The following is a 26,806-nucleotide window of genomic DNA, read 5'->3' as shown; positions in this document are numbered from 1 at the left end:
AACAGTGGCGTCCATTGTCATTGAGATACAGGTGTGGATAAGGGTTTGATGATGATGAAAAGTTTTTAGGAATTTAATTAACAGTACATATTCCAACCACGAGACATAGTTTTTGTTTTTTATTATCATTTTTGAAATTTCTTTTTTCACTTGAACACGAAATGTAGAAATTTTCTCTTTGGAGAAATGTGTCAAATAGATGCTAAGTTTATTCCAACGTAAATAAGAACAACCTTACGTCCTTATTGGTACCAGTAACGGCAGTACCCATGTCCGCCAGTGACAACCATATTTTGCTATTTCGCAATAGCATATGAATTTCATAAACTAAGCATTTGAAATATTATGAAATGTTTTATACATAATAGATAAATTAAGTATTTTTTTCCTACAAAAAACTTTATTTTTTTTTATAAGCTTTCAAAGAATCAAGCGTTATGAAAACATAAAAACAAATACTTTTTTCCGTAAAGGATTTTCGTTTTTTCTTTTATTTCATATTATTTTCATTTTGAAGTTTTTTTTTTTAAATGCACAGCAAACATATTTTATAAACATTTATAATATTTTTGCAGTCTTATTTTACTATGGATAAAATCAGTATTAGGATAACTATAATGTTTCCTTTATCCAATTTTGACTTGAAAAGGGTTTAATAAATCTTTTCGTTATTTTACAGAAACAACCAATCAACAATATTACCAATTATTATTACATAATTAACACACAACTATATTGACATAGTTCATGAGATTAATATTAATATTTTTTTAAATGTGGTGTCCTACTCACTTGTTAATGCATACATTAATTCTGAGTTCACACTGCTAACGCTAATTTTTACTATCGCTCGAGTCTGACCAACTGAAAAGGGCAAACGGGTGTTTTTAGTACTACTTTTTTAAAACACTTTGTTAACAAAACTATTAGTATATCGTGCCTTGGTTTCGTAAGTTCGTTATTATACAAAACAGCAATCTCACTTTTACACTATCAAAATAGATTTTTCTCTCCTTTTAGCTACAACGAACGAAAATTATTATCAAAAACGTTACATCAGTAATGACGTTATTCCACAAATTTGCATTGGTCAGACTATAGTGAATAGTGTATAAATAGTATCGCGCGCCGCACGCCGCACGCCGCACGCCGCACGCCGCATGACGCACTCGCGTCCCGAGCGGCAGTTGTCCCGGCCGTAAACGAAAAACGCACTAAAAAGCGACAAACTTATTTTATTCAAATGCAAAGTTACGCTTTTGGGACGCGTCTTTTGAGTCGCGCTGTTATGGCGGCATATTACCTACGCGTGGAGGATTTTTTTATGCGAAAAATGTTTTATTAACTTTAAAATTACCCCCGCGGTGAACCCGAGGGGATGGCAGGCGGCGCGACAGTAAAAATAATCACTCTTTTGTTACTGGAAACACTGTTTTAGGAAAATTACAGAAATTGCGAAGGGAAACGTCAATTGAAGCATCTGTGTTATTTTAAAATTAAGAATTTTTCTGTTTAATTACCCTGAATTAAAATGGAATTATTTTAGTAATATTTTTTCATTTAAAAACATCAGGAGATGTGCAGGTACTCGTATTATTTATCTCAGACATAAAATTAAATATTTTTTGCGTGTTTTTAATGATGTACTATAATGATACTAGCCAGATTTAAACTCTTGAGAAAGGTAATCTGGGATAAAAAAAGCATTACTTATAAATGTAATGGGACGCATAGAAAAAAAATCATAAGGCAATATATGTACTAGTTACTCGATTATGGAATAATTTACCCACTAATGCTGACCCATTTATGCGTCTCCAAAGACGCCCCTTCTTTATTTACATTCAAATCACGTTTGAAATGTCACTTCCTGAATATTTTAGTTTTTTTTCCTTTCTTCTTCGGATCCTTCCCTCTTCATTACCTTCTGTCTTCGTAGTATATTTGAGATAATTAGTCATGTTTTGTTTCTAAACAATAACGTTTTGTTTTGCAACATAAAAATCATAACATACGAGTACCTTTAATATTTTATATACCACTGATTTTCTCAAATTGAACGGTTTGGGTAGGCAGGAAAAAAATGCCTCGAGGCAATATGCCCGTCTTTATTCTAATGTATGTAAAATGTATATGTATATAAAGTGTTTGAATAAAATAAATGTATTTGAAATCTTGATGGAAGTTCATTGTAATTTGTTATTAAAAATAAAAGTTTTCTCCATTTCTTAATAAAGATACCAGTCTCGAAGATGTCGCGAAAGCGATGAAACGATCACTGGATATTCCAAATTTGTGGCTTAAATTATCACTCGTCTTTTATTTTCTTTAATAAAATAAATGTAAATTAATAAATGAAACTGTTTTGCGGCAAATTTTGTCTTAAAAAAAAAATTATATTAAAGACAAAGTATATTATGTTAAACATATATTTAAAAAAAAAATAGTTTTCATAAAGTAAGGTTTTATATTAATTTATACTTTTATACTTTTACATTGTTTGTATTCTTTTTTTTATACAGAATAATGTTTCCTCACTGGGGTGTCCCGTGCCGAGGAAATCATTTTACAAAATGTGAAACATGCCTAAGATTAGCTTAAATAGCTAACATAAAAAGGTTAACATAATAATAACAATAAAAAACGTAAATAATCTAATTAACCTAATAATAATTAACATAATAAACAATAAAAAACTAAAATATTCATAAAAAACAAAACCAATTTAAAAAAAATCATGAACAGTGCATACATTTTACATATTTGGCTTGATCCACTCATCGATCCGTGCGCAACCCACCTCCACTATCCATTTCTCAATAGCAGTTTTATATTTTGAGAGCTTACTAATTGTTCTTATGGATAATGGAAGTAGATTTTACACTTTAACCGAGTAGTAGGTCAATCCTCTTTGACCGAATGTTGTATTTATTTTTTTATTTTTTTGCAGCATCAGGGTGGAGTACAAACTACAATCAATTATATTATTTATGTTAATATTGCTGAGGTCTAATTTCGTTTTTTTTGCTGGTTTCAGAAAACATTAAAAGTTTAAAAATGAACACAAAATATCATAAACATAAAATTAAATGGCTGTAGTTTATATTTTAACCTGAAGAAAAATAAAACAAATAAGATTCCTCACGGTTAAAATTTATTTCACTCTCTTAAAATGATACAGTCAATCTACTGTATGATCCCCATAATATCTTAAAAAATAAATCCTTCAGAAAATTATTATTATTCATTATTATACCTAGGTTTAATACAAGTATTACATATTCATTACCAATTACAACAGTTTGTTAATTCTACGCAAAATAATATATTTAAAAGTTTAAAAAACGCAAGCGTAACAGGATTTAAACAAATTAAATAAAGACAGGAAACATTTCAGCGAAGAAAATTTATTAGTCTAGGCATATACGGGGCTTAGGAGCTAACAAATTTTATTATGCCCTTAGACTCTATGTAACATTTATTATTCTGACTGTTTTTAGACATTAACACAATGGTTTTTATTTGGGTATAATATGAACCTATAATAACATTGAATATCAAAATTTATCGAAAGTGTTTTTACGCTTTTTTTCATTTTATCTCTTCGGTTAGCTATTTCACAAGAATTTTACTACTCCAATTTGATTAAATTTATTAAGAACAATATTTCCTAAATTTACCCACCTGGTAGGTTTGTTAAGTAAATCACACAATGATTAGTCATAATCTATGTAACTTCGTGAATTTTTATCTTCACTTAACATATATAACATTTCCCATCTCTGTCGTAATTGATAAACTTTAGAATTCAGTATTGATGTGTATAAATGCATTTGAATATACTTGAAATATTACATATTAAATTAATATTACTCAATTGATGGTTTTATCATTTATTTTTCGAATTGTAAAAGTAAATATGTTCAATTTAAGTAAGTTAGTTCTTACAGGTAGTCATAATTATGAATCATTCAATTCCTACACAGATTACCGTCAATATTTGCTAAAAAGAGCATTTTCTCTTATCGTATGTATAATGAGTCGTGACATCAGTAGCACTGAGTCATATTAAATTTAATGGAAAAAATTACAACGCAAAAGCGTCGATCACGCAAAAAAAACTTTTTATTGATAAAACAAAGTTGCAACGCAAATGCCACACAAAGAAAATCACTCACTGATTAAAATAAGGTACGTTTCTTAATGTACTTTAATTAATTAGAACACCATCAGATTATTGATACCAAAATGACAAATCGTTGCAGAGAACAATGCATCGCGATAAGGTTTTTTATGGCATGATGGTTTTGCACATCGAGCAATTTTAATATTAAACTGATAAAGTGTCCGAAGTATTTTTAAACAAATAAACAGCGCGTTCTATCAAACAAAAGAAATATAATTAGTTTTGACCTATTCTTAAATGTACTAAGGTGCACTGCTTATTCATATTCTTTAGTTTGATTTCAAAGGAATAAATAATCCGCTAAGCTTGTATTTAAGACGCATGATAAGCGGGCGGAAAAGAGAGGATATGGAAGGAAGGTATAAAAAATACACCGCAAGACCCAGACCAATTGAGAAAAAGATCTTTCGTTTCCCGCGAATGGCGGAAATAGAACCCGCAACGAAAGTTTCGGGGTTGGTCGCATAACCAGCTGCGCCACGTTATCTGTGGATATATAAACAAGTAATGGGCTATTTTTTCTGAGAATTCCTTTATAATGGTGCCCAAATAAATAATTTATATATTTTAGCATAAATGTATTTATTCATTTAATTGTTACATATTTATTACAGCTATTTACATTCAATCATTTATACAATAGGTGAATTGAATAGAAAAAGTATGCATACATATTTTATATGTATGCATACTTTTATAAGTTAATTTTAATAATGATATACTTAAATAAAACATTTTTATCCATTTCGATAGTTTTTTTAATCCAAAGTAAAGACATAATGCATAAAAAAATATTTACAAATGAGATACAACTTTACCTGAGAACGCATAAAAAATTGTTCACGTGTGCCCTAATTGCAGATTTAAAATAAATAATAAATGTACATAAATAAATATACCACAAATATTGAAATCCTATATCATTACCTTTAAAACTAGTAATCTATTTATCTACCTATTTACATACATAATTTTAAGATAAATAAATTAATAATAAAAAATATAAAATCAATGTTTTAAACTTCTTGCCCCCCACGTTTTAGGAAAATACATGTATTTTTATTTCAAAAAAATATAAAATAAAAAATCAATACAATTTAATGAATATTATTAGAGATCACATAAGAATATGTTCATGTGTGCCCTACGTCTAGATTTAAAAGTAAATTATAAATATACCACAAATACCTAATTCCTAAGTCATTACCAGTAAAACAACATGAAGTAAATATGTATATATAGCATATTAACACACGAGAATAAAAAAATTGATAGATGTACTTACAATGCTGGTGGTCCCGTTATAGTGTCGCGGACTCAGTGGTTAGAGGTCTGGAGATCAAACCCCGCTCTACGTAGTTATTGAATATTATTTAAGCTTTTAAAATTGACTTGATTTCATTAAGGTACTTAAATAACTGTATTGTTACTTATATATGAAGGTATTGGTACATTTATATTCTTGTACTTATTGTTCTGCTATTGTAATCGTATATTTTTTTATGAATTTTCTTTTCTAACATATTTTTTTATATAAATACTGTACTTTTGTGTTTTACTTTTCTTCCAGTAAAACCTTCCAGGGTGTATAAAAATTAAACTAACTAAATATATTAATAAAATGTTTTTCTAAATACTTATTTTGTCGTGCAATCTCTAAACCGCCATAACTAGAATAACCCACTGGAGGAAAACGTAAAAAACTTTTCAAACAATTAAATCGCGATGATACTGATACAAATTTATATTGTTTTTTATTTTTTTAAAAAGGCCAAGATGCTAATTGTGAGAGAAAAGAATGTAATGTAAATCATTACGATTTTTTTTTTTTTAATTCGCATCAGTGAAAAAGTTACCCAAAACTAATTTAAAAGCAGTAATTATCCTTTATACTGCCAAAAAAGCTATTTTGAGTAAGCATTAAGCCTTAAATGTGGTGTTTTATAAGGTTAACTGCGTTATAGTTGTTTTTTGGAGAAAACTGATAGCCGATACATCTTTTGAGTAAAAGCAGCTTGAATTAAAACACACATAAGTTTTTTTTGTCAAATTATAAAGTAAAAAATTGAAAGGCATTCAAAATAAAATACTTAATTTTCGATTTCTTTCTACTTTTATTTTTTACGATAAAAATATACATAATGTGACGCGTTTAGTCTTGTTATGATATTATAACAAATAAAAAGATAAATTCATTATTTCATTATTCCCTTTTGGCACCTAATGGTGAATAGGGCTTTACATTAGTACACCAATTGCAGCATTCCTTGATCATTTTTGTTTTCATGAAGGTAATATGATTAGAATTACGCTTCTGGTACCAGTTCAGGGACTATGAAATATTTAAGTGTAAAAACACACTTATAAATAAAATTGTCATTTCAATCATGTCGGGAACCGAAGCCGAGACCTCTTGCATGGTAGACAAACGCGCTGACAATTACACCACGAGGCCGATTTCGGATACCTTGCCAAACTTCAATATGGAATTTTACCAATTATGTGCATACACTATAAATTTAATTTACGAATAAAAATATTCAACATGATAAAGCTAAAAATATTTTTTAAAAACAGCATTTAAGTATGTACTCGTATTAAAGTCATTTAAAGGCTAAAAAAATATTTAACTGCTTGGTTAGGTATTTGATTCCAGTTGTCGTAGCGGAAAAAAAAGTTGGGTGCGCTTATAGCTAATTAAATGCCGATGCGAACCAACAAATAACTAAAAATTGACAAAACGTGAGCTTCGACGGTTTAGACCCTGCACGGCAGTAATATCGTCTACCATTTTATTAAGAAGCATCGAACGACATTATGCAGAAAGCACCCAGCTATGGAAAAATAAAAACTGAAATAAAAGCACTTTTGTGAAAAGGGTGAATAATCAAATTTACACAACAGTTGGAGTGTTTTTGAGTTTGACAAATGATACGAAATTCAAAATTTGGTTTTTTAACATCACAAACAAGAATTGAATAAATAATAAACAATGTTTGTCTCACAAACTCTTGTCCATAAATGGATAGCTAAAAGGACTAGACAGGAAGCTGAGGAATATGTTTCATATATCAGAATATCGTTTCAATTTCTTGAAAATCCTCTCTCATTATTGGAATGTAGGTATGTTTTAGAATCTTTTAAAAATGCAGTTTTTGTGATTGACACTATTTGAATTGTATGTTTCAGGAACAACACACAAGCCAACTTTTGGGATTTCAACTTCATGATGACATTTTGTTTTTTCAACATAGATGCATTTGATCATTAGTGAATTAAATTCAGATGTTTGTTATTTCTGCTCAAAACGTACATCTAGGTTAAAAAAACGAGATAGCATCATTCAGTTGAATTCCCAAAAGTTGGCTTGTGTGTTGTTTCTGAAACACACGATTCATTTTCAGTAGGTGATTATAACAGTTTTTTTTTTTTGTATGAAAGTGGTCTGGCTGTTTTTAGCAGAACATAGAATTGACATTACCGCACCCGATAACACCAATATTTCATATTTTCAAAATTGTGGACTGGCTACTTTCTGCATAACTTCGATCACTTAAAAACAAAATGAAAAGGTCGTTCGGTCGATTTTGTTTTTGCTGATCACTTCACAGTAAATAAACATATGTTTGTCACATAATTTTAAAAGTCAAATGCGAAAATTCCTCCACTATCTCCATGTATTGTATAGTACTGTTCAAAATTGAGCGTAAAAAGTCTAATGTCGTACTAAAATCGGGCATTTTGGGGAAAAAAACCTTTATTTCTGCAATAAACGGAGCAGAAGGAAATCTTTCGGCGCTAAGAGAAACGCACAGGAATAATGCGGAAATCGCGCACGAATCGGCAGTATCCAAAGGAAAATAGTGTCGCTATTTGTGCTTATGGGATCTGACTCTGAAGAAAGTCCACAATTTGGCAGTGTAGTTTCAGGATAAAGGCATTGTGTTACTGACTATTCACCTAGATATGTATTTATTTTATTTATTTACAATTTTACAATATTTATATTATTTTTTTAATACAGAATAATGTTCCCTCACTGGGGTGTCCCGTACCGAGGGAAATATTTTACAGAAATTGAAACATGCCATAAATTAGTTCTTTAACGTAGTTAATATAATAACAAAATAAAATCGTAAATAATCTTATTTACCTTATTATCATCTTAAACGAAATAAGCAATATAAACTAACATAATCATAAAAAACATAGCAAATTCATGTAGACTTGAAGACCAAATTTCATCCACAGGACACCAATTTTTACCTATTTGGTGGTTGATCCGTGCGCAACCCACCTCACTATCCATTTTTTAATAGCAATTTTATACTGTGAGTACTAACTAATTATCCTTATGGACAATAAAAGTAGATTGTACACTGTAACCGAGAAGTAGGCCAATCCTCTTTGACCAAAGGTTGTATTAATTTCAAATTGTTTTTGCATCACCTGGGTGGAGTATCTAGTAACTCTTGTATTTGTAAAATAAGGTATGTATTTTAAAGATACATTGTGCATTTTCACGTTATTGTAACTTAGAAATACCTTTAGAAATATTTTTTAATTTAAATTAGATCTAAATAACTCCCTAGGGAGGAAATCCAGCCAGACTTTTGGACGTAATCAAAACATTGTTGAATTAACTACCTGGTAAAAAAAGTAGCATAAACATTAAAAAAATATTTCAGGTGTTGCCTAGTAGGAAAATTGATTTAGCCGTATTAATCTTAACCCCTCGATAAAGGTTTCAGCTCTTATTCTTCACAAAAGTCAACAGATGTGAGTCCATGTAATATGGAAGTTAAAACATAGATAGAATAGTGAATGTTACACAGTGTGTAAAGTGGCCATTTAAACCAGCCAATGACAGGTCAAAAGCTTTGTAAATACCTAGAACTCCACATTCCCTTCTCAAAAATGTTTTCGCTCTCTGTTGCAACAAATTTAGATTTGAATAACTCGCTAGGAAGGAAATCCTGCAGTCGGCAAACCTTTAAACATACTCAAAACATTGTTGACAGGCCAAAAATGGGCAAAAACGCTGAAAAATACCTTTGCTGGAGGCACAATCATTTTAAATCTTTCAAGGAAACTTCAAAATTTGTCTGTAATACTATTATAAACTTAATTTTGCAGTTAGTAATTTTTATTTCAAAAATTGTAACAAGTGAAACAAATGAATAATAAGTCAGCATATATTAGGACATACTCAAAACAATGTTAAATAATTTTAAATGATTTGTTTTTATTACGAGTACAGATTAATTTATTCAATCTTTAAATAGAACGTACATAATTTACTTTTTTATTTTCTTTTATTCAGGAAATATACAGAACCACTTTGTGGATTAAGAGTATACAAAATGATATCTAATTCAAATGAACCAGTAAAGTTCCAATATGACATTACATGCTAAGTTTATCAATTAACTATATTTATGTTCTCAAGAACAAGGATAATATTTAAATGGAGGAAAGAAAAACTGAAAATAATTAATTTTAAAAAACGTTCTCAAAATTAAAAGAACAAACAATATTTAAAGAAGTCCAAAAATAACTGGTAAATAAGTATTTACACAAGTGATAGTAATATACGAAATGAACAAACATAATAAAGGTTATTCAACAATAACAATTTAAATAAATTAAATGTGCTCAAATACAAAAATATTTTCAAGAAGGAAAAATAAAATTTTAAGGAATTTAATAAAAAAAACAGATGAGATGCTATTAAAAGACAAGAAATTGAAGTTAATTTTAAAAACATATTAAAAATAATTACAAATTACAGTAAGAAAAGTAGAATTTTTTTCATAAAGCCATTTTAAAAGTAATGAAAAGTCGTTAAAAATCTAAAAACATGCTGAGAGTAATTAAAAAAGAAAATAACTGTACTAAAAAGTTTTTTTCAACTTAAAAAGCAATATAAAGATAAGGTTATAAACGAAAGGCAGTTAAAATCGGGTTAAGTATCGGGTTGTGGTCCTGTGGCTAATATCTCGGACTCACGGACCAAAGGTCTGTGGTTCGAATCCCACTCTACCCCGACTCGATTCCCATTTTCTAATAGCGAGTTATTTCCAACTCGTTAAAAATGGTCCTCAAAATTAAATATTTGGGTAAAACATAAGAACGTGAATATTTTTTTTTTTTCAAAAATAAGAAAAATATTAAAGCAAACAGTAATATAAATTTCAGTACATAAATTGAATTAAAAAACAATATCAAAATATGTCATGTAATGCGAGAGAAAAAAGGGTAAGTATTTATTATGATAAGATCAGATTGTTGAAAGGTGTAATTCATTTTAACTCAGATCGAGTTATTAATAAACTTTAAATTACTCGTAATTATCAATATAAGTACACTTTTTTAAAAACTTTTCCTCATATTTTTTTTAACATTGAGTCGTCTATTTCCAAAACCCACCATCTCGTTATGATCAGGTAAGATGACACTTTTATTAAAATAAAAGAACATTTTTCTCCTCTTATTTCTTCCGGTGTTTCTTTTTATAAATGTACAGTTCAGTGCCTCAACGAGTTCTGTGATTTTGACTTTTTACGAAATGGAGGCCTTAGTTTATTTTAATTCTTTAAATTCAGTTCGTATTTTATGTATTAGTATAACCATATAATCAATTACTGACTATCGGTTCCGCGACGTACCATCTCTTCGTCAGGACACTTTTATTTATTTATTTTTATTTATTTATTTATTTTTTGCATATTTATTACAGCAATTTACAAGTAATTATTTTTACAACAAATTAATTAAGTAGTAAATGTAATCATTTAATTTTTTTATTTTTGCTGCTGGTTCATCTAAACTGCCTAGCTAGGGATAGCTTCTCCGTTCTAAGACAGTAAATTATGTATTTTATAATAATATTAAAAAGTAATTACACTTTCATAATGTGTGCTTTTTCAGTCTTATAAGTAAACAATAAATATCCAGAGAAAACATAAACAATACCAAATTCTCTATATCCTAAGTCCTAAGTCCTTGTAAAACAAGAAACCAGCTTACGTCCTTCTACATCGGACCACAATTTCTCTGACTCCCCCTACCAATATGGATTAAAAATGCAGTGAACCCTTCCTCAGCCTGGCAATTCCACCACTTAGTACACTAACATGCGGCCTCCGTGGTGTAGTGGTCAAGACGCTTGACTCACGCACGGAAGGTTCCGGGTTCGATTCCCGGTGAGAACACAAATATTAAAATGTCATTTTTCTCAAGCCTGGGTGCTCTGTGATGTAATTCACCACTGTAATTAGGCTTCCTGGCCTGTCGTGCAAAAAAATGTAAAAAAAAAAAAAATAACAATCGTTGCATATCTTGATCATTTTAACATGCAAATAATAAAATACACTTTCATCTTCACCTTAGTGTACATAGAAATAACAAAGAAATACATCAACTATATGAAGAGTACTCTACCGTGTCTGAATATGCATTCCGTTGGTGATTGCATCCCCCTATAACTTTGCATACAATTTATGTATTTTTTCATAAGTACCTACTATGAATACTGCGGTGTAGGTGAAAGTTTATTTTACTATTTACATGATAGTGTAGTGAGTGTCCTGACGATGAGACGGGTACGTCTCGATGCCGGTAGTCATAAAATGTCAGCAAGTAGGTATACATTAAAATTAACTAACATTAGTTAAAATGTTTGACCGCAGAGTTAATGCTTGAAACATAAATAATATAAAAAAACATTACATTTAAAAAATATTAAGTGACGTACTGGCCATGTCTGTATTTATCATTTGTCGAGTGTAATGAATAGCTTTATTCTGTTGAATTCTGCGAAATAATACAGAAGTAGTCTTTCTACCACTAGACATCATATTTTCATATTATATCATTGTAAATTACAGAGAGGCATGTAAAAAATTTCGTACGTAATTATTCTATTTTAAATAATAATGAAAAAAACATAACTTGCATAATATTAAATAGCTCTTAAATGGTGAATAATTTATCTACTTACCGATTATAATCGGGTGCAAAATTAGACGTGTCTTATCGACACAATATTTTATACACAGACGGCACAGACATCCGTTTCAATCTTTTTTGACCTCGAAAGAAATATTACTAATGTTATTCTAACAGACAGTATCTTAATTTTGCATCTAATCAAAGATGTGTTTTATTTATGTTTAACCATAGTACGGAAACAAAGAAATTGAAATATAATTTAATATCTAATATCTGGTGTTGTCGTTTTACACAAATAATTCAAAAGGGTTAAAAAATTACAACAGGGATGGAGAATACCTTAAATAAAGGAATATGGAAGTCTTGGCATTTACAGCTCTTATGACCTGTCATTGACGGGTTGAAGTGGCCACTTTACACACTGTGTAACATTCACAATTTTGCCTATGTTTGAACATCCATATTTCTTAAATTCTTCCATTTGTTAATTTAAGTGAAGTAAAAGAGCTGAAACCTTTATTGTTGTGAAGAGATTCATTTGAATAAATTATTTCACATACTAGGCAACGCCTGAAAACAATTTTTTCAATTTTTAAACTTCTTCTTGGACCAGTTGGTTTTATAACAATATTTGATTTTGTCCAAATGTTCGTAGATAAAAAGACTAGATTTCACCCCCTCGGGAGTCATAAGGATAAACAAATTACAACAGGGATGGAGAATACTTCAAAAAAGGGAATATGGAAGTCTAGGCATTTACAGGGCTAATGACCTAGTTAATTAATAAATCTTAATGACTCCCGGGGGGGTGAAATCCAATCTCTTGTCTACGAACATTTGGACAAACTCAAATATTGTAATTCAAAAGGGTTTTTTTTTCTATGATTTGTTCTAGAAATTCAAGTAGAAATTTTCAAAACTTGAATCAAAAAGTTCGACAGATGAATTGTCCTTTTTTACTCAGAACCCATTGTTTGCACGTGTCCGCGTTCAGCGTAATAATTATTATCTAGCATTATATAGCCGGTGATAGCCGGCTGTATTCTGCTACCAATAAATATTATTGAGACAAAATAAAATAACGAAAAAAATACGTAATTTATATTTTTTAAGTAAAGAAATACAAACTAAGCCTTGTCTTGTGATCTTTGATTTACCGTCATAAATGAATTAAATATTTATAAATCTCTTAGATCATCATCATCATTACCCTATCTACAACTGGTTGTGCATAGAATGTGTACTACAATTAAATAGCTAGAAAAATAAAGTATAATGTTTTTTTTTTTTAATCTATTCGTTTGACTTTTATAATGTAAAATCATAACCCAAGACGACTGTTTTCGACTCGAATCTCTTCTGGCCGTTTTTTAGGTTTTATTTTTAGTTCATAATATTACACTTTACACTATATTTATATTTTTTTTATTAATTTTATTTACACTTCATATACAAATACAAATTAAATACATATAAGGGCATATTGCCTTAAAGCAATTTTTTTCTACCTACCCAAACCGTTCAGTGTTAGAAAATTATAAGTACATTGACATATTTCAACAGAATCTTTTAATTTTGTAGAAAGATTAAAAACAAAAATTAATTAAAAATGTACACTATACTATAAAGAGAGGAGAGGAGAGGTGATATAATGGAAAGAAAAAGGAGAAAGGAAAAATAAAAATAAAATAGATAGGGACATTTCTATCTTGATTTAAATGTAAATAAAGAAGGGTAGTTATTTATAAGTGGGTAGATTATTCCACAATTAAATAATCTAAATAGTGTTGGGTTATTTTATTTCGCAAATTTTAATATTGTTTGTTCTCAGTAAAGCAACAAATAAAACATAATCTATCAATTTACCTTCATTCATAAAATAATTAAGGTTAAAAAAATATAATCAAATTTAATCAAAAATGTCATGCATATGAAACTAGAGATAGAAAAAATAAAATTGCCAATAATGAAAAAAACAGATTTTCAAAGCTCATTTTAAGAGGGATTGAAACTGTACAATGAGGTAACTAAAAAAATATAAAGCATTAAAATATTTCTAATTTGAAAAAAATGTTGTTGAGAAGTTTTGATAAAAAATTGTAATGTCATTAAGAGTTTTTATTGGTTATTAAAATATTATGGACTAACTTAAAAAAACATAAATAAAAAAATAAATATTTTAAGACAGTAAGTTAATTAAAGACTGCACAATATCACATGAAACATTGCCCTTGAAGGATTGCGATAGTTCACAAACTATCCTTATATTTGATCCTTTTCTGAAATTACCATAGTTTTACATACACAGTGATTTTAAATTACGCAAAATGTGTACGGAAACTCGTATCTATGAAAGGATAGTAATAAAATGTATCGGTTAAAAGGTGGATAGAGACATAACCTATTATAATATATACACCTAATAGACGTTTTTAGTTGCATAATCTCATCTTTATTACGCAGTTCCTCCCTACGTTGCCTGTTCATCTGCGTATTTATCTGCGCGATAACAGGATAACATGGCTTTGAGGAGGTCCGACAATAAAATGGCATGACTGTATCGTTTGTGCTGACCACCTATTTATTCAAATGGGCCTATCAACTCGCAGAACTGCCCGGGAAACAGTGGAAGGAATGTATCCACGAGATAATGTGTAACGGTGGTGGAACTTGCGGCTAACGTTACAAGTCCAGGGAACAAATGGACAGAAGACTTCATTGTCGACTGTCGTCTTTTCCCTTCATAAAGAGAAATAACAGTAGGCCTTGCGAAACGTATCGAGCGTTCCTATATCAAATAATGGCGTCGTTCTAAAACTACTGACGCGAAATCAAGTGAAGAAATGGCTCAAAAAACATGCTACCCGTCATTTAGCTACTGGTATCGTCAAAAAAATTGCCAACCTTTTTTTATTTTTATTTATCTCAATAGACTTGGAAAAATAGATTTTAAAAAGTAATATGAACGTCTAGGAATTTACCGCCCGAATTATCTGTCATTTGACACTTTACCTAATTTAATGAGAAAGCTTAGTGCCACGAGAAATTGGAAATAAACAACGTTTTCTTACACGAGGTAAAAATTAGAGCATTTAATTTCAAGGCGAAGTTTTTTTTAAATGTACGAAAAACTCAATTAAAAATATTTTAATAAAATTGTACTAATTTGAATGACATCACAAGTTCTTTTGAATCAACCAATGATAGAGTTGTGACAGATTTCCGGTTTCTGGGAAGCCAACCACCATTCAGAACAACTCATCGAAGAGAACAAGTTGCGTCACTCGCGGAGTAATATAAAAAATAATTTAATAATTAATCGTAGCGATAATAATCCGATGCATAAAAAAATAATTTTTGGCCTAATTAGAAAGCCTATTAACAAATAGATATAATAAAAACCACTGAACTACCTCATTGCTTTGAAAATTTCGGCAATATACCAATCTCAGATAAACGTATTATCAATTAATTTATAATAATGGTTAAATTTTTAATGGATTTCTCATGTTAGGTATGTTTTCCACCCCGGCCTCGTGGTGAAATGGTTAGCGCGTTTGCCTACCATGGAAGAGGTCTCTGGTTCGAGTGCTAACATGGTTGATATGTAATATTTATTTGTTTATATTAATGTTATTAATGTTTGAGTTCTCTTGTTTACCATCTCCAGTACTTGATTTCTTCAACAATGTTTGAGTATGTCCAAATGCTTGCAGACTAGCTGGATTTCCTCCGTAGGGAGTTGTTCATATTTAAATTTATTTCAACAGAGAGGGAAAACATTTTTGAGAAGGGAATATGGAAGTATAGGCATTTACAGGGCTTATAACCTGTCATTGGCTGGTTTAAGTGGCCACTTTACACACTGTGTAACATTCCCCATTCTGCCCATGTTTGAACATCCATATTTCCTCAACTCTTCCATCTGTTGACTTTTGTGAAGTAAAGGTCCTTCTCAAAAATGTTTTCCCTCTCTGTTGAAATAAATTTAAATATGAACAACTCCCTAGGGAGGAAATCCAGCTAGTCTGCAAGCATTTGGACATAATCAAACATTGTTGAATTACTACCTGGTAAAAGAAGAAGTATAAAAATTGGAAAATTGTTTTCAGGCGTTGCCTAGTAGGTGATTTGGTTTAGCCGGATGAATCTCACCCACGAGATAAAGGTTTTAGCTCCTTTACTTCACAAAAGCCAACAGATGGAAGAGTTGAGGAAATATGGATGTTCAAACATGGGCAGAATGGGGAATGTTACACAGTGTGAAAAGTGGCCACTTAAACCAGCCAATGACAGGTCATAAGCCCTGTAAATGCCTAGACTTCCATATTCCCTTCTCAAAAATGTTTTCCCTCTCTGTTGAAATAAATTTAAACTTGATTTCTTCTTTGACTATGACGGTTTGAGTTTTGAAGAAACAAGTTCTGATGATTTACAACAGGTTTTAGACATTGGTGAGAATTGTTTTAGTAAATTGATTGAAATACGCATTATTATTTTTATTTTTGTAAGAACACATAAAACAGTGATATGGTATATAGTATCAGTGTGTTTAAATAAGAATATACAATCCCAAGCAGGTTTTTCTATAAAATTATTTTTCGAATATTTACTGAGAGATCGTTTTTAAGATACCCTAAAATGATAACCCTGAGCGCTCCGCGACATAAAATATACTTGAAGAAGAACAATATAAAAAATAACCTGTACGTATTGGAAAACAGGGAATAAAAGAAAAATAAGGTATTTATTATATTATGTTCCGTAGAAACACGCATTCGATTTTATATTCAAAACTGTGGAGCAATGAAACCGTTGAATAAAATCCCGTATTTCTTATGTGCGTAAGCGTTTCCGTAAAATTGCGGCGTTTTTGGAGAATTTCCACAAGGAAATTCCACATAAAAAGTGGTTACCTGCACGAATGTGACTTGAAGCCTTAAAACCACAAAAGCTCGGTAAAGGTTTTTCCGTTTCTCAGGGCGGGGAAATTGTTTTAATTTACGCCTAACGATATTCACCGAACATGAGTCGACAACCTAGTGTGATAGTCATAAAATTTATCACGAGACTTTCAAACATTGATACAGACATTATGTACATCTATTTATTAAATATACACACACCTTTTAGATAGAACTCGGAATAAATACTAATAACTGTCTTTTGACTTGCTTGCTGTACGTAAAAAATAAATTAAAATTGGTGCATGACATGTAAGCAGATTACGAATACAAGACCTACCAAAAAACAAAACAAATAACAATTTTAATTTAAAAATCAAAACTAGATTGAAAGTAGAAATAGAGATAATAAATATATAAATGCTTGAAAAATACAGAAAAATCTTTTTAAAAGTAACATTGACTATAATAATTTAATAATTAATCATTTTAGGACTTCTTATAGCTGATTTCTTTCGATTTTAGCAGCTACTCTTTCAATTAAAGTTCTTTAAAACGAAGCAGGCATCAAGAGCGCCAGGAAATTGTTCTGGACGGCGAAGATAGCCTATTCCATGATGATCGCCAACGTCGGGTGGACATCATTGAGCACTTATAGAAGGAGAATGTAAATTAGTAATATTTTGAGAACATTTTTCACAATTTTAAAGCACACGAATAACACATAGACAGCTAGTGTCGTAGATATGGTAACGAATTATTTAGTCACTTTATTTACTAAGGATTTACACTGAGACCTTCTTTTACACGGGAATACGTTAAAAACAGTACCGTATAAATAAATAAGTTAAAAAAATATCATGAAAAACTTTCTAGATTTTAGAAAACTGAAGTCGGTTACTATTTATTGCACCACATATTTCGTTTGAATATATATTTTTTTCTATTTACTTTGCTTAAATTTTCTTATGTAGTATTAAATAAATAAAATTACTTATTCTGATAATAATTCTGTTGGAATCTCTTCTTGTAACTGCATGACCAGAAATGTGTCAATAACTCTTTCCAAAAAAAAAAGTATAATGTCCAGCACCTTCGTTAATTGAAACAATATATTTTAAATACAATTTTCTTAATAAAAATAAAATAAAATAACGTGACATAAAAATAGTTTGGAAAAACGAAACAGATTTTTCACATTCACTATAATATATAAGAAGTGATGTAGGGCACGTCAATAACAAATAGTAAAATTATATTATTATAACGCATTGTTGAAATAAGGTTTTTTTATTTAATTATTGGACTGTGTTATTTCGAATCTGAGAAAAAAACGAGTCATTGAATTTTAATGGAATGAGTCACATTGAATCAGTCCAACATCGCTTGTAGCGTGGATGCTTGGACTGGAGAGAGATAACTATTTATATACTGATATAGAGTGAATGTTTGATATTTCTTGTGTAAAAAAACGTAGAATTAATATTGAATCAACATTAGTTTATGCATATTCGGCATACCAAATGGTATAATCGATGTGCCATCATTACTAGGACAGGTAAAATTCTATACTCCGACTCCTAGGTTGAGAGAAATGAAATACTGTTCATCGATCAGCATAGAAAAAACTATCACCTTGATTCTCCAATGACTCGACTCGTCTTTGTCGTATTGCTAACTCAAAAAAAGATGTGGATTTTTTTATTTAAGAAAACAATGATTTAAACAAGAACTAAATAAATAGTAAAGATCATGTCTTGATGTCCCTTATGTTTATCAATGCTTCTTTTATTATTTTTGTATGTTTTTAACTATTCTTATATTGTAATATTCATCCTTTTAATTTGAATGGACAAGGTCCGTAAATAAATAAATGAAATGAGGTTCCAGTGTATTTACAACTATTTTTTTACGATGATTTGCGTGTTTAACGTGGTTTGCGGTAGCTTTATTTGATAAATATGACATGCAGTCAAGAAAAGAAAAAGGTTTCTGTTTATAATACGCCAGTGCCTCAATTATGAACGCTATTTTCATCTGTATATATCGAGACGGTATACTTAACTTCTGTACTATCTGTATCTTACCTCGGCATGTTCTACCTACTTGTCATATCGACATCATATGATCGAAAAAAGCCAATAGAATGACCGCAAACAATTAGTCCGCGTTTCTTACGTCATAAATATTAAAAATAGTTCTCATTTTTAATACAAATAGGCTTCTGTAATAAAAATTATTCACTTCAAAGCGATTATAAACTCCAATAAATCCCAATTCAAGCAAAAAATGCTCGCTTGAACATGAATTTTCCATGACTTTTGAAAATCACCTAGACGGTACACTTAACGATCGTCTGTATCTATCTACCGATCTGTACCGATCGATTACAAAGCCGGCTCTTATAACGTCTCGATACATACACTCGAAAAGATAGTCAAACAGATGAAAAAAATATAATAACTAAATTAATAGACGCATATAATCTGTGTCTGACGCCTAGATACTCTTATTTGTTAATAGGAGAGAACCTAGCGACATTATTTACAAATCTAGGCGTTCGTTATATTAAAGTGACAGTTATGTTGAAATTTAATTTGACTTCAGTCTTTTAAGAAAAAAAATTTCAACCTCAAAACGATTAAAATTTTAAATAAAACATAATAAAAGGAAAAATTGCTCGGTGGAACAAAATTTTGGAAACTTTTAATGCGTAGATAAACGTATCGACGGGTCCTCGATTCCTCGGTATAAAATGATATACTTACATCAAAACTTGATGGTGGATACCTTTGTAGTCGCTCGGGAGACTTTTATCTTCAACTATGACTTCATACTGAAGCTATGTCATTTTAAAGCGTAGATATGTGTACCGTGACGTACACTTCCCCTTGATTCATATCGATGTACCTACCCAAAATTTTAGGATGGGGGTCGGTAGTATATCTTTATAATCGCTAGAGGGAATTTATCTTCAACTATACCGTCAAGGTGAAGGTATGACGTCTTTATCTTACCCTTATAATTGAGGCCCAGGGTCTTAACTACAATATTGGTTGAATGTAAAAATATGTAACTCTATTACATTTTCAAGTCGGTAACCCTGTTCTTCCGCTATACGCCAGAACAACTTAAGTGACTAAAAATGATATACAATCTCAGTTTCATAATATTGTAACGATATATAATATTACAAAAAGGAGTAAGAAGGAACTTACATCGCCTAAATCAAATGAATGGTTGGTAACGAAAAAATCTTTCAGCACGTTATGCCTCTTTCTTTTACTTAGCGCGCTTGCGATAAAATGTTATTACTAGTAAACTTGTTCCATGGCAAAGGAAAATAAACCACTAAGTATCTCTGATATAAGATGTTACAAATCTCAACCTAACCTTTATTACGCTGTTGTTACTAGATAAGTCACATTCATATAACAGTTAGAACATCTGATATAATATATGGCGATACATTATACGCGATCGCTACTAACGTACTGTCTTTATACAGTATTCAATTATTATTATTTTTTTTTTTTATTGATTCAAGTACTATATTATTATGTATATTTGGTCACAACTTTATTGTTACGCAAAAAGCAAAAAACGTGCTTGAAATAATGAAAATAAATACTGTAGCAGTCATACCAACTGATAATGATGATTTTACTAAATAAAGGTATTATTTAGTTAATTTAAGTTTTTTTTTTTTAAATTTATATTAATGCTCAAAAAACTTATATTTTTTCAAGTACTAATAAAGTTTTTTTTATTTTTTATATTATTATGTAGTTATTCTCAACTTTACTGTGTTATATTTATATTTAGAACATAAGATTTTCTCATGGTTATTGTTATCTTTTATTTAGAGATGTTGTGTTTTTTTTTTTACTTTTTGTTTTTTGCATTATGTGTTCGCTAATTTTTTTAGTTTTAATTATTCTATTATTTCATACTATGTATTACATGTTTATTGTGCACTGCTGTGATTATTTCTGTAAATTAATATTTTTTTGTGAAAGGTTCTTTGAACCGTTCATGTATACATAAATAAATAATAGAGTCCCGGTTCAGACCCTTAAGTATAAAAACATAACAAGTTACTTTATGTTTTAACTGTAAACAGGCCTCAACTCTTAAAAGACTGTGGTAAATAATCACTTTGCGCGCGGTGATGTAACATCGTGTTACCACTAGTAAAATACGGAATATTCTAAAGTTCAGACATTTGTAAAAATAAAAAAAACATGGAGACTACTGTTTAATAACTCATTTTCCATAATTAAAGGGAATAAACGTTTAATTTAGCCATGTTATAGAAAAAAGAATTAAAAATCACAAATATGCCGCTGATGTTACGCGAGTGCGTCCTCCATCATTGTCATCAACCGACTAAAGAAAAATTCTGTTTTAGACGACACCCGCGGCAGAACAGCAGTGAAAATGTGCATTTGAAGATTACAAAAAATACGAATTAATCAATAAAAAAAATAAGAGAGATACATCAAGTCTTGGTGTCCTATTTCGACTAGTGTGGTATCACAGCCACACAAGAGTTAACACGTTCATTGTCCCCCCATTGTGGACTCATGGACCAAAGGTCACTGGTTCAAATCCCACTCTACCACAACTCGATTTCCATTTATCCAGCACAATTTATTTACGACTTTTAGGAAATGGTATGAAAAATAAATTTTTTGAGTAAATAATCAGAACTCAAATATTTCTCTTTAATATATATATATATATGTTTATATATGTATGCATTTATATGTATATTATATATATATATACTGCATATTTCAAATTTAATGTTTTTTTAAACATATTTCGTATATTCAAAAAATCAAACTGCAAACAGTGATAAGGAAAAATTGAGTTCCTTTCTGATAATTTTAATATTTCAACCTTATTATCTCTTACTTTTAATTGTTCAAGTTTCTTTTCAAATTTATCTTGTCTAACAATGTTTTGAGTATGTCCAAATGTTTGTAGACAGGCTGGGTTTCTTCCGGGAAATGATTGAAATCTTAATTTATTGCAACAGAGAGGGAAAATATTTTTAAAAGGGAAATATGTAAGTCTAGGCATTTACAGGGCTTACGTCCTGCCATTGGCTGGTTTAAGTGGCTACTTTACACACTGTCACCATAAGTCAACTGATGGAAAAGTTGAGGAATTGTGGATCTGCAAACATGGGCAGAATAGTGAGTGTAATACATAGTGTAAAGCGGCCACATAAAACAGTAAATGACAGGGCATAAGCCTATAAATGCCAAGACTTCCATATTCCCTTCTCAAAAGTGTTTTTTCTCCTCGATGCATTTTTTTTCTGTTGTTTTGTAGTAAAATTTAACTACCGCACTTTTTGTTTAAGCAAAACTTTTTTTTTCACTTTCGCTACTGTAATTTTTTTTTTAATTTAGGTAATTTTTTCACTGCTTTTACTATAATTTCGTAAAATGTTAATTCAACCGTGAGGCGGTATGTCAAAAGCGACATTTTATTATAAGTGTTTGTTTGGCCTCTATGATATATTTTTCTTTATTTAAATCGGCATGTGGTCCCGTGGCTAGTGTCTTGGTCTCACGGCTTAAAGGTCCGTGGTTCAAATCCCACTCTACCCCAACTTGATTCCCATTTTCTAATAGTGAGTTATTAACAATTCTTTGAAAATGGCACTAAAAAATAAACATTTGGGAAAATCACGAGAACGCAAATATATCTTAATTTAAAATAAAAATATATACGCTATTTATTTTAATTCAACTTTAATTATAACGCTTTTTTAATAAAAATGAAGCACTGTTTGTGTGAATAATGTGGATTAATAATTTTCTATTTACATTTCGATAGATGTGGTCTAATCTGGAAAATGCTATTTCAACATTTGGGATATAATTTTATGTTAAAAAAGTCCTGAGATAATTTGTATTATTAAACAAACTTCTAAAATTGGGCCCATGTTTCATATAAATGAAATATTTGATGGGGTTGGGAGATTAACTAATGAGTTTGTAAAGATTTTTAAAATAGGATGATTTTTAGCAAAAGAAATAAATGAATTTTTCATTAAGATTTAATTCGTATTGGGTTGTGTTTAAGATTAGTAATTTTAATTATAATAATTAATACTAATATAAGGTATTTGAATACTAAATTTAAAATATTATTTTGGTTACATTTTGTTATCATACCTTAATGCTGCTTTATTCTGTCCTGAAACAATTTTTTATGTAGCTCTTGGGAGTACAGAAAAAAATTGTGTGATTAATAATTGAAAAATTTAAAAAGTTGGCTAGTTTAAGTGGCACAGTGCAGCACTTTACACAGTGTAAAGTATTCACCATTCTGCCTTTGTTTAAACGTCAGCATTTTACCTAACTCTCATCCCTTCAAAAACCGCATTTTACACCAATATTTGAGAAGTATATGTTCAAAAGTGGCTAATTGTGTATATTGTTTTCTATTCTTTTAAAATATTATTTGATCTTGACCATTTCTGATCTAAAAATGCTCCAAATGCTATTATTTATTTATTTATTTATTGTGGATAACTTATATAGCGCCATTTTCGTAATAAAATACCTCAAGGGCGCTTTACATGGTGATTCTATTGTTAAGTTAATTTAATTGAAGCTCTTAAATTTGTAATTTAATTAAAATAATTTATTTTGTTGTCACGTGCTACGGATTTATTCAAATGATTTAGAGAACAAGTGGGTTTTAAGTTTTTTCCGAAACATCACTTCACTTTCACAGCCTCGCACTTCTGCTGGGAGAGCATTCCATGCCATAGGGCCTGCGACCGCAAATGCGCGTTCACCAAATTTAGTGCGCTGTTTGCGTAGAGGTATAATAACTTTTCCTCTCGCCGTAGACGTAGCTGATCTAAGCGTGAGACGCCTGTCAGCTAGTTCATCTGGAATGCATAGTTCCCTTAGATATTCCGGAGCCGAGTTGTGCAGTGACTTATACATAAGCCAACAGAGTTTGTATTCGACCCTCTGTGGAAAACGTAGCCAGTGTAGCTCCCGAAGTAGTGGAGTGATATGACTGAACTTAGAGATTCCGAAAATAAGTCTCGCTGCGGCATTCAATACAGATTGTATTAATTTACAAAGATCAACGATTGAAGCATTTTGAGATCAGAAATGGGTAAGATTTTGAAGATTTTAACCAAAAACAAAAATAAATTTAAGAATGTAAGTAGCGGTTTTTAAACTGACACTTCTTATTTCACGTCCGTAAATCGAAAGCTCTTGAGTCCTAAAAATCCTGCAATATATTGCATTTGGGGTTTATTAAGCAATGTTTTCCAATTATTAGCTAAATAAAATTGATTGCGTTCCACAATCAAACGACCGACGCTAGAAGAAATACAATGGGCCAAATACCAATCGTGTCACATCAGCAAAGGAACATATCAATAACTGTGTCATTAATCTTGGTGCAGACTTACAGTTCACAGGAACTTACTTCTAGGTAGACTTACAAGATGATGAAAGAGGATTGCTCCAGGGCCTGTGAAGATTTGCTGTACGGAGAAAGTCAGAGAACTGGGGAAGTGTGGGGTGCATTAGATAATGTAATCTCTGCTATAGCTCCGTCATGCTGTTATGGCGCCGCCGACTGACGCCGATACTACCTATGGATTCCCCTTTCCTTATTCAAGAAAGAACTACAAAAACATGCTGTTGCTTGCACAAAAATTGAGCAACCATTAATAATTTGTTTTTGACTTACGCAGATATTTGGTATTATTTATTAATTGACAGTACTGACTAATAATGATATTACTATGGCAAGGTACTTTGATGTTTGGTTGTTTTGATAGATACTGTGTATAAATAACATGTTATCATTGTCTGTCATTCAATGCATTTTTATGTTTGGATAGACCTATCAAAACTTTATTCGTCTTGCTGTCTGACGCTTCGTAATAATATGTCAATCTACTCCCCGCTGATCCAACAACACCACCTGTCCATCTATTGATATATTTCATGGTCTTCTGAGATTGTACGTAGGTACTATTCTTATGCTGTCGTAAAAATAATAAATGCATTTAAATTTACCACTGTCATATTAATTGTCATTTTATTAGTTTTTTTTTTTTAATTTTGAAGAAGAGCACACATAAACATATTTTTGTGAAAAGAAAAAAAATTAATTGCCGGAACAAAAAAGATACACCCTTTTATTTGTTTTAGAAAAACATTTGCAAAATAAATGAATGCTTACTAATATCGGATTTTGAACTCCGACAATTGTTTTTTTGCGAAGTAAAACCACTAAAACTTTGAATGATATGGGTGAGATTCATAAATAATATTTCAGCTCTTTTTACAAAACTTAACAGATGGAAGAATTAAAGAAATTTTTTTTAATTATTTTTATTATTAACTTTTTAAAATCATTCTTATGTTGTTGAAATTCCATTTGTCGATGCGTTTTGAAGCTGCAAGACTTTTTGTGATGATAACTATCATATTATGTAAATGTTATCAACTATCAAATATCTACATTTAGTGAATAGGGTCTAAAATTTCAACCGTCCATGCGCTCAGTAGCTGCAAGACTTGTTGTTATCTAACTTCCAATTTTATAAATTTGCTTTTTATTTTGTTTTTAAAATCCACTTAAACTCTAAACTTCATTGTCAAATAATTAAAAAATAAATAAATATGTAAATTGGGGCTAGATTTCTTACTGTCCATACGCTCTGTAGCTGCAAGACGTTCTGTTACCTAGCTCATATTTATCATAATTGTAATATATCATAATTGGAGAGGAGGAACTAGAATCCCAACCATCCTTGCGCTCTGTAGCTGCAAGACGTGTTGGGATATTTATTTATTGTACAGCGCCCTTCAGGTGATTTTCACAAAAATGGCGCTATATAAATTATCCAAACATTTACATTATCCAAACATTATAGATGTTAAAACAATGACAAACTTATGCATGTTACTCAGTGTGTAAAGTGTCCACGTAAACCAGCTAATGACAGATCAAAATCCATAAGCCAAATCCATATTTCTTTCTCTAAAAAAGTTCCCATCTCTGTTGTCTTTATTATTTTGCTAATAATAGAGTCTTGTGACGATTTTAATTTTTTTTATTTTTGTTTTTTAGAGAAAAGTAAAACATTTTTTTACAACTGTTTAAAATACGTATATTATGTATTTCGAAAAGCCTGAAAACAAGACGTTTCGCGGCCTATGGGGCGGGGCATACGGAACATATTGCTGAAATAGAGTCAATGTTAAATATTTCTAGTCTACAAAAACGTAGAACTAATATTGACTCCATATATATGTTCGGCATACTAAATGGTATAATCGATGTTCCATCATTACTGGGACAAGTAAAATTCAATATTCCGACTCGTAGATTGAGAAACAATGAAGTACTGTTCATCGATCAGCATAGAACAAACTATGGCCTAAATTCTCCAATGACCCGCCTTTGTCGTATTGTTAACTAAAGACAGGATCTGGACTTTTTTGGTTTAAGTTTACAACGATTTAAACGAGCACTAAATAAATAGTCCAGATCTTGTCTCGATGTCCCTTATGTTTGTCAATGCTTTTTTCTTTTTTCTTTAAATGTTTTAAACTACTCTTTTATTGTAATATTTAAACCTTATAAATTGTATACATGGACAATGTCCGTTAATAAATAAATAAATAAATATATAAATAAATTACGCGCCATACTTGTACGCAATGTTTGTTGGATCATTAGATGCGCACTTGGCGGG

The sequence above is a fragment of the Micrasema longulum genome, unplaced genomic scaffold, assembly GCF_059751315.1.
Source record: "Micrasema longulum isolate JH-2025_06_02 unplaced genomic scaffold, ASM5975131v1 h1tg000180l, whole genome shotgun sequence".
Lineage (NCBI taxonomy): Eukaryota > Metazoa > Arthropoda > Insecta > Trichoptera > Brachycentridae > Micrasema > Micrasema longulum.
This window is presented reverse-complemented; position numbering follows the sequence as displayed.